Raw genomic sequence first — 13,844 nt, 5'->3', positions numbered from 1 at the left:
GTTTATTACTTCATAATACTTAAATTCAATAAACTCAACTAAAAAATATTTTTATTGCTGTCTGTGTATATTCACTAAAGCAATAAAAATATTCAATTCTATAACTTAAACTTAAGCACTATAAATTAGTTTTATTTAAAATTTTGCTCCTTCTTGGAAGATGTTCTGTTTGGTCAGTTATTCTAATTTTAACCTTTGCTTCATCACAGATATGAAGTAGATGGCAGTGGTGTCCAAACCATACAACAAATAATTTAAAAATATTATTAAAAGTTATGTCTATGCAATGCATGTTCAACCACCGTTATTAAACATCTGACACAAGGCCAACATAATGTGCTAGCATGGTGATCCAATGGTATGGAGGACAGAAATGTCTCTCCCCCATGTTCTTCCAGCTTTCCTGTCACCCAAGTCAAAAATCCATTTTCAAAATGCTCCTTCACTTTCTACATATACGCAAGGTCTCTTCACAATCTGGGTTCCTAGCATTATGCCATCATAAGATAAAAATATTACTAAGGAAACAGCCCTTCATAAAAGTAGAGCCCTTTTATGCTTCACACTTAACAGTAGCTGATACCTTTACATCACATCATATCAACTATTTGTCAGGATCGTTCTGATTGCTAGATACAGAGAACATCTGAGCAAAGGACACCAAAGAAGATAAGACAAGTCTATCATTTCCCTTCATGTTGTCTTTGGCCAGGGCTACATATCATAGAGCTATTTATCACGGTTTGAGAGACACAGCTAGGATTTTTATTATCTGGGCCCCATTTTCCTACGGCCATTCCTACAGTGTTTTCTGATCCAGCATTACTGAACAACTTACAGTTCCGAGAATACCTACTGTGACCACACCACAAGTCTTCAAACATACTGTTTCCCCTGCCGAAATTTAATTTACTCTGCTTCTTATTACCACCCTGGTTATCCTCCACCAACCATAAATTCACCTCCTTTATCAACCTTTCCTGAGCCACTACCCCTGTGATCCCTGCTGCCCCTCACTCTGCACGTTTCCGTGAATATTTCTTGAAGTCTCAGCCCCTAACTTGTGCTAGACACACAATCAACCCCAAAATGTACTTGCATTTATTTAAGCTATTTGTGCCTATTATAATTAGATGTCAAACTTCTGGGCGCTGTTCCTTTTGCTCCCATCCCTCTCCAGCTACACACACACACACACACACACACACACACACACACACACATACACCCAATCAGAGACATCTGAGAACAGATCATAGTTAAACGGCGTATTTAAAAATCTAGGGGAAAAAAGCTGCTTAAACTTTACTTGTGATTTAATATTTAAGAAATTTTCTCAAGATACCAGCACATTAAGTAGAAAAGCGGGAGCTGAATAAATAATGAGGGCATTCTTCATTTATAGACAGCCTTTGATTCTTTCAGGGCATCTGCCAATAAAAACAATTCCAAGATAAACAATCCATTATTTATTAATCAGCAACAGTGTACTTGGCTCTGTGAAAAGCACCATTGTAGGCATTATGGCTCACACATTTCTCTCATTCAAGAGAGATCCACCCACCTAACATACCCTAGGCAGTTCCCGGCAGGGCTATCTTCAAGACGGCCCTCTGGGTTTCTAGAGCACTGCCAAGCTAGTCAGTAGCAGCCATGCTGTGAAGATGAGACCTTCCAGATCCCCATAACCACCTACAGAAGTGGTGATTCCACTGGCATAGTGAGCTTTGATGAACCACAGACCATTCTTAGTCAAACTCAACAACTGAAAGTCCCAGAGAAAGGCTCACATTATACAAGCCAGTGAGGTCTGAGAGCCAAGTGGGGTAAAATCAGAAATAGAAAAAAAAAATTATGAGTTAACATGAGAATTTTATAATCTTAACAAGAAAAAACATTTTCCTAATATTAACTTCTGATTCATTTCATATCTTTTAAAATAATAACATGGGACACTTAGATTACTTTGCAAGGAGCATCTTGGTCAATGGCTTGTGGTTCAAAATATCCTGAAATCTGTTTACCATTAAAGATTGAGGATGGGAGTGTTATTAATTGGATATCCACCTAATTTCTTCGTTAGTCACAAGGTGCTCTTTGAGGAATAGATATCCTAGAGGCAAAAATGCTGAAAAGAGTCTTTCAAAGCTTAGCAATTTATGTAATTAGTTTTCAGTTCTCATTTTCATGCAGACATTCTCCTAATAGGAAAATTACAAATGCTGCCTGCTTAGGGTTCCAACATTCTAAATACTGGTATTCTTCCCACACAGCACACAGAAAAGAGTTAAAAGTTGTTCTTTACAAATCTTAGCACAATAGTGTTTGAGAGACTGACATGAAGCGATACTGGAAAAAAAAAAAAAAAAATCTCCGAAGTAGTGGAAGGGCAGGGGAAAGGAGGAAAGGATCAATTTTCCTAGCAATACCTAACTAGGCAGCTATTGCTTTTCCCTTTAAATCCAGAGGCAGATTATAAAGAGTTGGGAGCACCCTTCTTTCAAGGAGAAACAAGGAATATACACTATGTACGTATGGAAAGATCAAAGTGTGTGACCACTGTGGTCGCAAGGTCAGGCCGGTCAAGGTGACTAAGAGACTTTATGAAGTAACTGTGAACAAGCTGGTCACTGTGAAATGAGAGACTTCAGAGTTCTAGGAAGGGAGATTTTAACTCGCAAAGGGCCACGGAGGTGTGCAATATGATCATGGTAGGCCAGTAAGCCAATAGTTATAAAGTCAAAGTTGGGATCACTGAGAGGGTCCCTCGGGCCTCTCTTTAAGGAGGAAGTGGCTAATAGAAAATTGCATCTTTGGGGCACCTGGGTGGCTCAGCTGGTTAAGCATCCAACTCTTGGTTTCAGCTCAGGTCATGATCTCACAGTTCATGAGTTCAAGCCCCACATCAGGTTCTGCACTGATGGTATGGAGCCTGCTTGGGGTTTTCTCTCTGCCTCTTTCTCTACCCCCTCCCTTGCTTTTGCTCTATCTCAAAATAAACTTAAAAAAAAAAAGAAAGAAAATTGCATCTCTGAGAGCAAACAGTAATAAACCCAGCAGGTGTATGAAATGGAGCTCAGCATCTGATGATAACGCATCATTCAGATGGTAGCAAAGAGCACCACCACAGTAACACTGAGAGGAAGGAAATTCATCGCAGTCTGGGGTCACATGTGCATAGCCACCTATTAACAATGAGATTTGGGAAAGGGAAACACATTCACTTAGGACAAGCAGGAGGATGGAACCAAAAACCAAATCAAGATCTAAGTAAAGTAACCCTTGGCTAGATTCTAATTCTTTCACTAGGATTATATAATTTACCATTATAAAATAACAATCAAATAGTATCTGCCCCTGATTTTGTTAAAGGGCAGTATAGTAAATCTGAAGTTTTAACTGCAAGTAATTTAAAGACAAAGAACCTCTAACCTCTTCCAAACACTCATTATTCCCCCCTGCCCCCAAGAATATTCTTTGTCCAATTCTCTGCTTAGGGTCACATTTATAACATTTATTTCTTGGTTCAGGATTCAAGCTGCCCAGTATCACATGCAATTCAGCTATTAAAATGGTGATTTAGTTATTTTATTCTGAATTCCTGACATTCCACTTTTAAGAAATGCAAATTTCATGTAGAATTTAACAATTTCAAAATTTTACACTGAATAAAACTACATTACAGTTTAGTTTAAATGAGAATAAAACCAAATTACAAGTTGCATTTAAAGTCACTTCTGTTTATCATGGTGCTACACAAGGGTGACCCAGTCGGTTGAGCATCTCTCTCTCCCTCTGCCCCTCTCTTCCACTCACATGTTCTAAAATAAAAAATGATAATAAATCAAATAAAAACAAAAATAAAAATAAAGATATGAGGCTTTATTAAACCCTCTGAAAGTACGGGTAGAGATAATGGTCCCCTCCTTATCCTTAGAACATTTACTTCAGAAAAATTAGAATTGTAAGTACCTTTTTTCCTCTTCCAAATTTGTGTGTGATACACACACACACACACACACACACACACACTTCAGAAAAACAACAGGCCAGGGAGCCTGGGTGGCTCAGTCGGTTAAGTGTCCAACTTTGGCTCAGGGCTCAGGGTTCGAGCCTCGCATCAGGCTCTGTGCTGACAGCTTGGAGCCTGGAGCCTGCTTCGAATTCTATGTCTTCATCTTTCTTTGACTCTCCCCCATTCATGCTCTGTATGTGTCTCTCTCTCAAAAACAAATAAACATTAAAAAAAAAAAAACAAAAAACGAAAAGAAAAACAAATAGGCCTTGTTTTGGTCAGCTTTATGACCCAGAATGTCTTTCTCAAGAGACTGGCAGCCATTTCTTTGAAATGTAAACATCAAGAGAGATAGCAACCCTATCTTCCATTTTCTGTGGAAGGGTAGGAGCCTAACTTGGGTGGGTACCTTGCTCCAAGATGCAAAGCTACCTCCTGTCATAAAGATATGAGATGTGTTTCTCCTTTGGGTAAGGCCAATTAGCTAACACAAATGGTCTATCCAACTAACAAAGTTAAGATGAAGTATGTGTATAAGGCTGTCAAGCCTCTTACTTAAAAACTAGTTAAATCTAACTTGAAAACATGTATGTAGTTAAGTTGTATTCATTTGGCTATATATGGAATGAGATTCCTTTCCATCTTTGCAATCTCTTAGTTGACTGCCTCTAACATACACCAAACTCTGGTTCAATGCTTATTCAAAAATTGATAAAAATGTTTTCTTTCTCTGCTACCTTTGTAAGGAGGATGTCTGGGTTGGGAGAAGATTTTGTTTCTAATTATCATTCCTCAACAGGAATCATAACCTAAAAATCTTTCTAAGTTGGCTATAAGAAGCTATGAACTATTTAAATAAATATATACATATTTATGGAATATATCTGGCATTCTAAGATATAACAATTTGATAATGACTATAAACACCAGAATCTAGTTTGCCCAAATGACCAACTTTCTCAATTTTTTTAAGAGAGACAGACAGAGAGACAGAGACAGCACCAGCAGGTGAGGGGCAGAGAAAGAGGGAGATACAGAATCTGAAGCAGGCTCCAGGCTCTGAGCTGTCAGCAGAGAGCCCGACACAGGGCTCAAACATGTGAACCAGGAAATCATGACCCGAGCTGAAGTCAGATGTTTAACCAAATGAGCCAGGAGTCCCTGGACTTTCTCAATGTTAACTCTCCATAAAACTAATCCCTAAGCCATTCATGCCTGAAATAGGTCCCATACTACTACACTGAGCAAGAATGACTGCACACTCAAGACTACTCTAGAAAGGTAGGACAAAAGGAGACAACTGTGGGCAGCACAGGAAGCTTTTTCCTGGCAGACCATGTCAATTCAGGTTTCCTCTACCCCAACATATCCCAATGCTTGTGCGGTCATCAGGTGGCTCTCTTCATGTTGCTCTTAAGGTACTGGGGTTTGGTAAATGGCCATAAATACAGATCTTCTGGCAACTACAATTGTTGTAATAAAGTCCTTTTTATCTCTGAACCAGGCAACTCCTGTCTTCTGAAGACAGAAGTTAGCATACAACTGCAGTAAGCTAATGTGTTAGCTTGTAAGTAAGGTAAAGCCTCAAATATTGAATAGTTCTTGACATCCTATTGTTTAATTTTTAATTACCTCCCCAAGTCTGGCAACTACAAACACTTCCAGTCATTGTTTCTATATCTGTACTACTTACCTTTTAAAAGCTCTGATCTTTTGGGTTACCTAGGTGGCTCAGTTGGTTGAGTATCTGAGTCTTGATTTCGGCTTAGGTCATGATCTCAAGGTCATGAGACTGAGCCCTGCATCAGGCTCCATGCCGAGTGTGGAGCCTGCTTGGGATTCTCTCTCTCCCTCTATCTCTGCTCCTCCCCCACTTGCACACACACTCTTAAAATAAACTTAATTTTTTTTCTTCCCACAGATGGTAAACTCATACACATTTGTTCAGTAAATCCAAAGGAACAGAACAATGGTTCTCAAAGTATGATTTCAAGACTAACACTATCACCAACACTTAAGAAATATACATTCCTAGAACCCACCCAGAACTTACTGAATCAGACACTCTGGGAGGGGGCCCAACAATCTGTATTTTAACAAACCCTCAGAGTGATTCTGATGGAAGCTAAAGACAAAGAACCAGGTAGACGAAAGAGGTAAAAGAAAGGTCACCTCCTTTTTTTTTCTGGATTAGTGATCAGAGTAACTGTAATCATTTAGTTGTTGACTAGGTCTCCCCTGTTCCAAAAAGTGAGATAAGTAATACTGCTTTACATTTCTGCAAATAGGTTATTAAAAGGCAGCTGGGTTCTCAATTCCCTGCATTTAATATAGTGCAATTACTTTTTACTTTGGTTGAGGTACATAAAAAAACTATTTTCACATAATTATGTAATTATTAGAAAAGGGAACAGCAATTTAACAGCACTTACAGATAACTGTAGATAGCCTTCTTTGATTCTATACCAAAATTTTAAAAAGGGTAGCTTTGGGGTACCTCGGTGGCTCAGTTGGTTAATGGTCTTTGACTCAGGTCATGATCTCACACACAGTTCATGGGTTCAAGTCCTGCATCAGGCTCTGAACTGAAAACTTGGAGCCTGAAGCTTGCTTCAGATTCTGTGTCTCCCTCTCTCTCTGCCCCTCCCCTGCTTGTGTTCTTTCTCTCTCAAAAATAAATAAATAAAACATTTTTAAAAAAGATTTAAAAAATAAATAAAAAAGGGTAGTTTAAAGACTGGTCATAACGCATTTCTATAAACTTTTCGTACTTTGATACATTACAGCTCATTGGTCTATCTTGTACTTGGATGGGTATTTTACCCATGTTTGATTTGAAAATTAGTTCACTGAGCTGTGCAGAATTGAATGTTGATGTATTTTTAATACCAAATAATAACAATATATATTATCTATATTATATGTATATAATCATCTTATTAATATTACCCATAATCATCAGAAAAGACTTTAAGTCTTGGAAAGATATCAAGCTCTCAGTGCTATGGATAAGTTTTTTAAATTTTCAAAAAAAATTTTTTTTTGCTTAAAACCTTTAATTTTATTATTGGCAACAAACACTGTTAGCTATTTTCCTTGCAATGACAGACTAACTCTGCCAAATCCCCAAGTAGGACTATACCACAATTTCTTTCAAGTATAAATGGTATTCCAGGAAAAAAGCAACTAGTTCAATTCACAACTTAATCCTACAACTATCTTTCCTCAAGATAACAAACATGGTTTGGAATATGGCAGCATACTTTGGTATATTTCATATTTGGTTACACAGCATATTGAAGAGGTATGTACCTAATGGTCAAGATTTAACAATGATTTTTACAACTTGAGCATTTTTTATCACAAGTGCACAGTAGTGAAGAATACAATGACTATTAGTACAATTTAGTGCTTTTGACATGATTCAGTATTTTGACCTATTATTATCTTGGTTCTATCACAACAAATAACAACACAATTAAAAAGGCAAATACCATCTTAGTACAATTATGAAAACGGTCCAGAGACCCCTAGGCCCATGGGTCACTCCTAGAATTGCTGGTTTAATGTCTTTCTCACGCCCTGGACTATAAGCTATGAAGGAAGGGAGCCCTGATGTTTTTCACCATGATGTCCTCCAAGTTTTCTCCTACACTTAGCACATGGCAGGAGTGAAGTAAACATATTCGCTGGCTGGCAGGCAGGCAGGAAATACACCATGAAGAAAGTATTAGAAAATGTAACAATATTTCCATGAACTGTGGAAAAGGAGAATTCTGTTAAAAACCGGAAAAAATAAAGGAAAAGTGTGGTGGAAGCTTGTGATTGCCCATTAAAATGGGTTCTCACCTATTGTAACAGGAGTAGTGGCTGGGAACATGGCAACTAAAGACTATATTTTCCGTCCTCACTTGCTGCTAGGTGTAAACCACATCAACACATTTCTCATCAAAGGAAATGATTTGTGTAAAAGAAAAATGTAAACTTGGATTCTCTCTCCTCATCCTTTGTATGAGCCAGAAATTAGGTGTGCCTATGGTCTTCTTCTAAGCATGTATATTAAGACAATGCTCAGGGGATGCTGGGGCAATGAGAAGGCAGAAACTTGGCTCCCCCCCTTTAGGCTGATGAGTTTACTTATTTATTTAGTTAGTTAATTTTAGAGAGAGAGCACATGAGCTGGGGAGAGGGCAGAGGGGGAGAGGGCAGAGGGGGAGAGAGAATATCAGCCAGGCTCCATGCTCAGCACAGTGCAGGGCACAGGGTTCAATCCCATGACCCTGGGATCATTATCTGAGCTAAAATCAAGAGTTGGACACTCAACCAACTGAGCTACCTAGGCACCACTATGCTGACAAATTTTTTAAGAGCTGTCTAGTTTAAATATATAAGCAAATATATAACCATATAAAGAAGTCCCCAAACCTATGAACATTTTTTTAAAAACATCACCATAAATAAAGTGAAAGGCAAAGAAATCAGTAATTAATGAGTATAGACTTAATGTATAATGAATTAACATCAACTGACCAAGAAAAAAATAATTTGTAGATAAAAAGAAACATATATAGTATTAAGCTATAAATATATATTCATGCAAAAAATTACATTAAAATAAATACATCAAAAAATGCTTATATCTGAGTAAGACAATTTTATTCTGCAAATATTTCTGTAATTTCTAAATTTTTACATTGTACATAATAATACTGACTCAAAATTATGCACTTTATTTAGAAAAACTTGGGTCATATCTCTCGATTGAATATGAATAAAATTATCTTTTAAAATCTCATTTGCTTCAACTCATATCCCCATATCATCACTCATGTATATAAATCTCACATTCTAATCACAGCAAATTACTTTTACTACCCAAACTTTCATGATCATCCCTACCGCCCCCTACTTTATCCTAAATGGAGCCCTTTATCAACATGGACACTAAAAAGGACCACACTATGTTTAGGTGGGGGAGCATCTGAGGTTGTTCCTTACCAACCAAGGCACATCCTATTTTCAGGAAATGTGGAAACTAAGTTGACAGACACTGGGTTTACTACATGGCCCATTATAGCAGGTGGGATGACCACAGCCCTACACAGACTTAGGTGAGAGATTATGAGGCCCGCAGTTAGAGGCAGCTCAAGCAGGAAGGCTCTATGCAACCATCACTGATTGCACCAGACACTTTGATTGTGATACCAGGGCCACCTAGGTAAGAGCTATCATGTTCATGACTAGAAGAGACAGAGCACAATACATCTAAGGGACTACTTTGTCCCCGTTACAATGAGTTGTAGTAAGTCACTCTGCCCTTTCTTCCCACTCACACACTGACCCTCACACCAATTATGGATAACAGCCAGGAAGGGAGGATGGCAAGTGATAAAACATTTTCATCTGAAAACCATACAGACTGTTTACTCAGCCATTAAAAAGAATGAAATCTTGCCATATGCAACATGGATGGACCTAGAGAGTATTATGCTAATCAAATACCCTATGATTTCACTTATATGTGAAACCTAAAAAGCAAAAAACCAAACAACAACAAAAACAAATAGACTCATAAATACAGAGAACAAGGTGATGGTTTCCAGAGGAGAGGTGTGTGTATTTGTATGGAGGGCAGGGAATGATGCACAAAACAGGTGAAGGGGATTAAGCAGTATAATCCTCCAGTTTCTAAATTAGTAAGTCACGGAAATAAAAAGTACAGCATAAGGGATGTAGTCAATAATATTGTAATCGCACTGTATGATGACAGATGGTGACCACACTTTTGTGATTAGCATTGAGTAATGTATAGAATTGTGAAATCAATGTTGTACATCTCAAGCTAATACAACACTGCATGTTAATAATACTTCAATAAAAAAATAAATGGGCTGTTTAATCATATTGGACTAAGGCTTAAGCAACATTGAACATTTTGTAACTTTCTCTACTAATTATAATTAGCAGGTAGGGGTTTAGCAGGAGGTAGGTTGATTTTAGGCTAAACTAAAATAAAAATGGTATCCCAAACACCACCACAGCCTGCTCTGACAAATTATCAAAAGGGACACAGAGGAGCATGTGTTGTTATACACGTGATGTATAACACCACTTTAAAAGTTTTCCTCTAGAAAGTAATCCGATGCATATACTACCATTCTACTTTTGTATTTTCACCAACTCAAATGAAATCATTTCTGTGACACCATGCTTTTGGTAGTATGGAACAGAACAGAAAAACCCAGAAATACACCCACAATTATATGGTCATTTAATCTCCGACAAAGGAGAAATGAATGAATACACAATGGGAAAAAGACGATCTCTTCATCAAATGGTACTGGGGAAATTGGACAACCATACGCCAAAGAATGAAACTAGACCACTTTCTTTCACCACACACAAAAATAAACACAAAATGGACTGAAGACCTAAGTGTGAGACCTGGAAACATAAAAATCCTCGAAGACAACACAGGCATTAATCTCTGACATAGGCCATAGCAACATCTTTCTACATAGGTCTCGTAAGGCAAAGGAAATAAAAGCGAAAATAAACTACTGGGACTACACCAAGATAAAATTTCTACACAGCAAAGAAAAACAGCAACTAAACTAAAAGGCAATCTACTGAATAAGAGAAGATATTTGCAAATGACATATTTGAAAAAAGGTTAGTATGCAAAATATATAAAGAACTTATACAGCTCAATACCCCAAAAACAAATAATCCAATTTAAAAAAGGGGCAGAAGACACGAACAGATATTTCTCCAAAGCTGACATCCAGATGGCCAAACACGTGAAAAGATGCTCAACATCAATCACCATCACGGAAATGCAAATCGAAACTACAATGAGATATCACCTCACATCTGTCAGAATGGCCAAAATAAAAAACACAAAAAACAACAAGTGTTGGCATGGATATGGATAACAAGGAACCTGAGTACACTGTTGGTAGGAATGTAAACTGGTACAGCCATTGTAGAAAACAGTATGGAGGTTCCCTCAAAAAATAAGAACAGAACTACCCTATTATCCATGAAACACACTACTAAGTATTTACACAAAAAACACAAAAACACTAATTCAAAGGGATACATGCACCCCTATGTTTATGCAGCATTGTGTAAAATAGCCAAACTATGGCAGCAGCCCAAGTGTCCAAGAATAGATGAATGGATAAAGAAGTGGTATACTGGAATGGAATAGCATAGAATGGAGTATTATTCAGCCATAGAAAAGAATGAAATCTTGCTATTTGCAACATCACTGATGGAGCTAGAGAGTATAATACTAAGTGAAATAAATAAATCTGTGAGAGAGAGACAAATACCATAGGATTATTTCATTCATATGCAGAATTTAAAAAACAAAAGAAATGAGCAAAGACACACACACACACACACACACACTTAATTATAGAGAACAAAATGATAGTTACCAGAGGAAGGTGGGTGGGGAGATGGGGATATAGGAGACGGGAACTGAAGACTACACTTACCATTATGAAAAAATAAAGTAAATAAGTAAATCATTTCTATGTGACACCATACTTTTGGCATATAAACATTTAAAGTTTTCAAAAAATTTTGGTTTAGGCAAAAGAAATGATTTAAACAAGAAAGAATACCACCTCTCTTTCACACAGCAGTCCAAGTGTAAGCAGTTCGGAGCTCAGGATCAGTGTGATAATGTTAGGGATCCAAGTGCCTTTTACTTTATTGTTCTACCTTAACAGTGTGAGACACTGTTAAATAGAGAGAGGAAAACATTTTTTAAATCTAGTAGAATTTTTCATTCAGATTCCTTTGCAGTTATCTTTAAATTCTCACATGAAAGAAACAGAAATTGAAAATAAGGGGTCCATTTTGGATATGCAAAAGAGACAACTCTGAACTGTAATCACACTCAAAAAAGGCCATAATCCCTCAATTTTTCACCACTATGATGTTAGCTGTGGGTTTTTCATACAATCCCACATCAAAAAATTGTGGTATAAAAATATACTTACATATTTTTAACTAAAAGTAAATGCTCAAGGTATGTTTGCAGTTTTTTTAAGGATCTCCTCTTAAGACAGGTAGTTTTTGACAGATAAATTCTAATCCCATCAGTGCAGAGGAAATTTCCCCCTGCATATCAACATATTCAAAACTTAATTACCTCAATCTCCCAATGCAAATTTCTCAGTGCGGCATTCTTGGCAAAGGATTTGAACCCAAATGCCTTTTATTCTTACCTCTGTACATGCCTGCAACCATTTTCTAGCCTTGTAAATCTTCAAAATAATCTATCTAATCCACACCACCAGAATTCTTGCATCTTGATGTCAACAACACTGTTAGGCAATCAAGTCAGTTAAGTAAGACAAAGGTTCTGATTCTAGGAAGTTGTATCCAGAATGTAAGTAGACAGTCAAGGAAATGAACAATCACAGTATTTTTTTTCTTTCATATATGAAGTACCCTCTATACAGAAGGCTTGATGCTAGACACTCAGGACAGAGTGAGTGGAAATGAGAGTTGTGGTCCCTGGTTTCATGAGGGGGAGAAACAGGTGGCAGAAACACTGCAGATTGTGTGATAAGGAAAGGCTACTTAGTAGGAAATGATTAATACACACAGTCCACTTAAAACCTTATAAGGTGTTCACTTATCAACACCTGCTACAAAGGTATCTTAAATGAATATATCTAGTAATTCACTAGAAGAACTAAATTAATAAAAAGACAGTAGAAAGTTACAGAAAAGTTAATACAAACAAGATATATACAAGTACATATAATTCCAAAATATAAGAACTATATAACCTATTCTACTTTCCCATTGCTCCATTAACATCTGAAATACTCTTTTTAACCACTCTTCTAGAAAGGACATTGATAAATGCGACGATGTCCAGAGAGGTGGCATACAGGTCTATAACTACTTCATTCCAAGAAAGGCAAAAGTTAAAAGAAGAAAAACATCAGGGAAAAGAAGATGTCTGATAAACAGCTGAGGAGCCGTCACGCAGAAAGAGAAGGCTGAAGAGAAGGCTGAATTAAGATCAATAACAGAAATCACAAAGAAGCAAATCTGGCTCAGTAAAAGTAATAATCTATTAATAATGTGATGTCAGAATCTATAAAACAATATCATCTGTCAATAGGATTGTTATTCTCCCAGTTCTCTATCACAGAAGGCATATACACGGCTTTGCTAGATGTCATTTTACAGCAGATATAAATTAAGAAGAAATGGGCCAACCCCACATTTCCCACATACTTAACAATACTGTATTGTACATTAAATATTTTGTTAAGAGGGTCAATCTCATGTTAGGTGTTCTTATCACAATTAAAGGAGGGGGTGGAGGGAGGAAGGGAGGAAGGGAGGAAGGAAGGAAATGGGGCACAACAGAACCCTGTATTACATTGCTGGAAATCATTAAAATTATTTGTACCATCCTGACTCATGCAGTTGTGTTAAAATGTAGGCTTCATATAAACAACATTAATAAAAGACTTGGTTGAGTTCATACATTCTGGCCATTCCCAGTTTCTATACAGGGTCAAAGTTCCATGGAGATCAATACAAGACAAGGCTCTACTGTTTTTTCTCATCAGCTGTCTCTACCAAACAAGAGCAAGTCTAACCATGATAAATGATGGGGCAGCTCTAACTAAATCCCTGCCCTTCTTCATGCACGTTGACACACACAGACCTCAAACTTATAAAGAAGAAAAAAGGCAAAAATTCTCACATAAATATCCCCTTCCCAATATTAATTTTTTACCAGGAAACAGGGAACTATTTTTTATTCAAAAAATGAGGATAAATAATG

General features: G+C 37.2%; 1 protein-coding gene across 1 annotated transcript in view; it reads right to left on the bottom strand.

Moving 5' to 3' along the window:
• The window catches only part of GNAI1 (G protein subunit alpha i1), an 85,077-nt gene that overhangs the window by 29,610 nt on the left and 41,623 nt on the right, over positions 1-13,844 (bottom strand). The gene's annotated exons all lie outside the window — the stretch shown is intronic.

Source organism: Panthera pardus, unplaced genomic scaffold, assembly GCF_024362965.1.
Source record: "Panthera pardus isolate Hobbes unplaced genomic scaffold, ASM2436296v1 HiC_scaffold_8, whole genome shotgun sequence".
Classification (NCBI taxonomy): Eukaryota; Metazoa; Chordata; class Mammalia; order Carnivora; family Felidae; genus Panthera; species Panthera pardus.
Note: the sequence above shows the minus strand (reverse complement) of the source record. Positions and strands in the feature narration are given on the sequence as shown.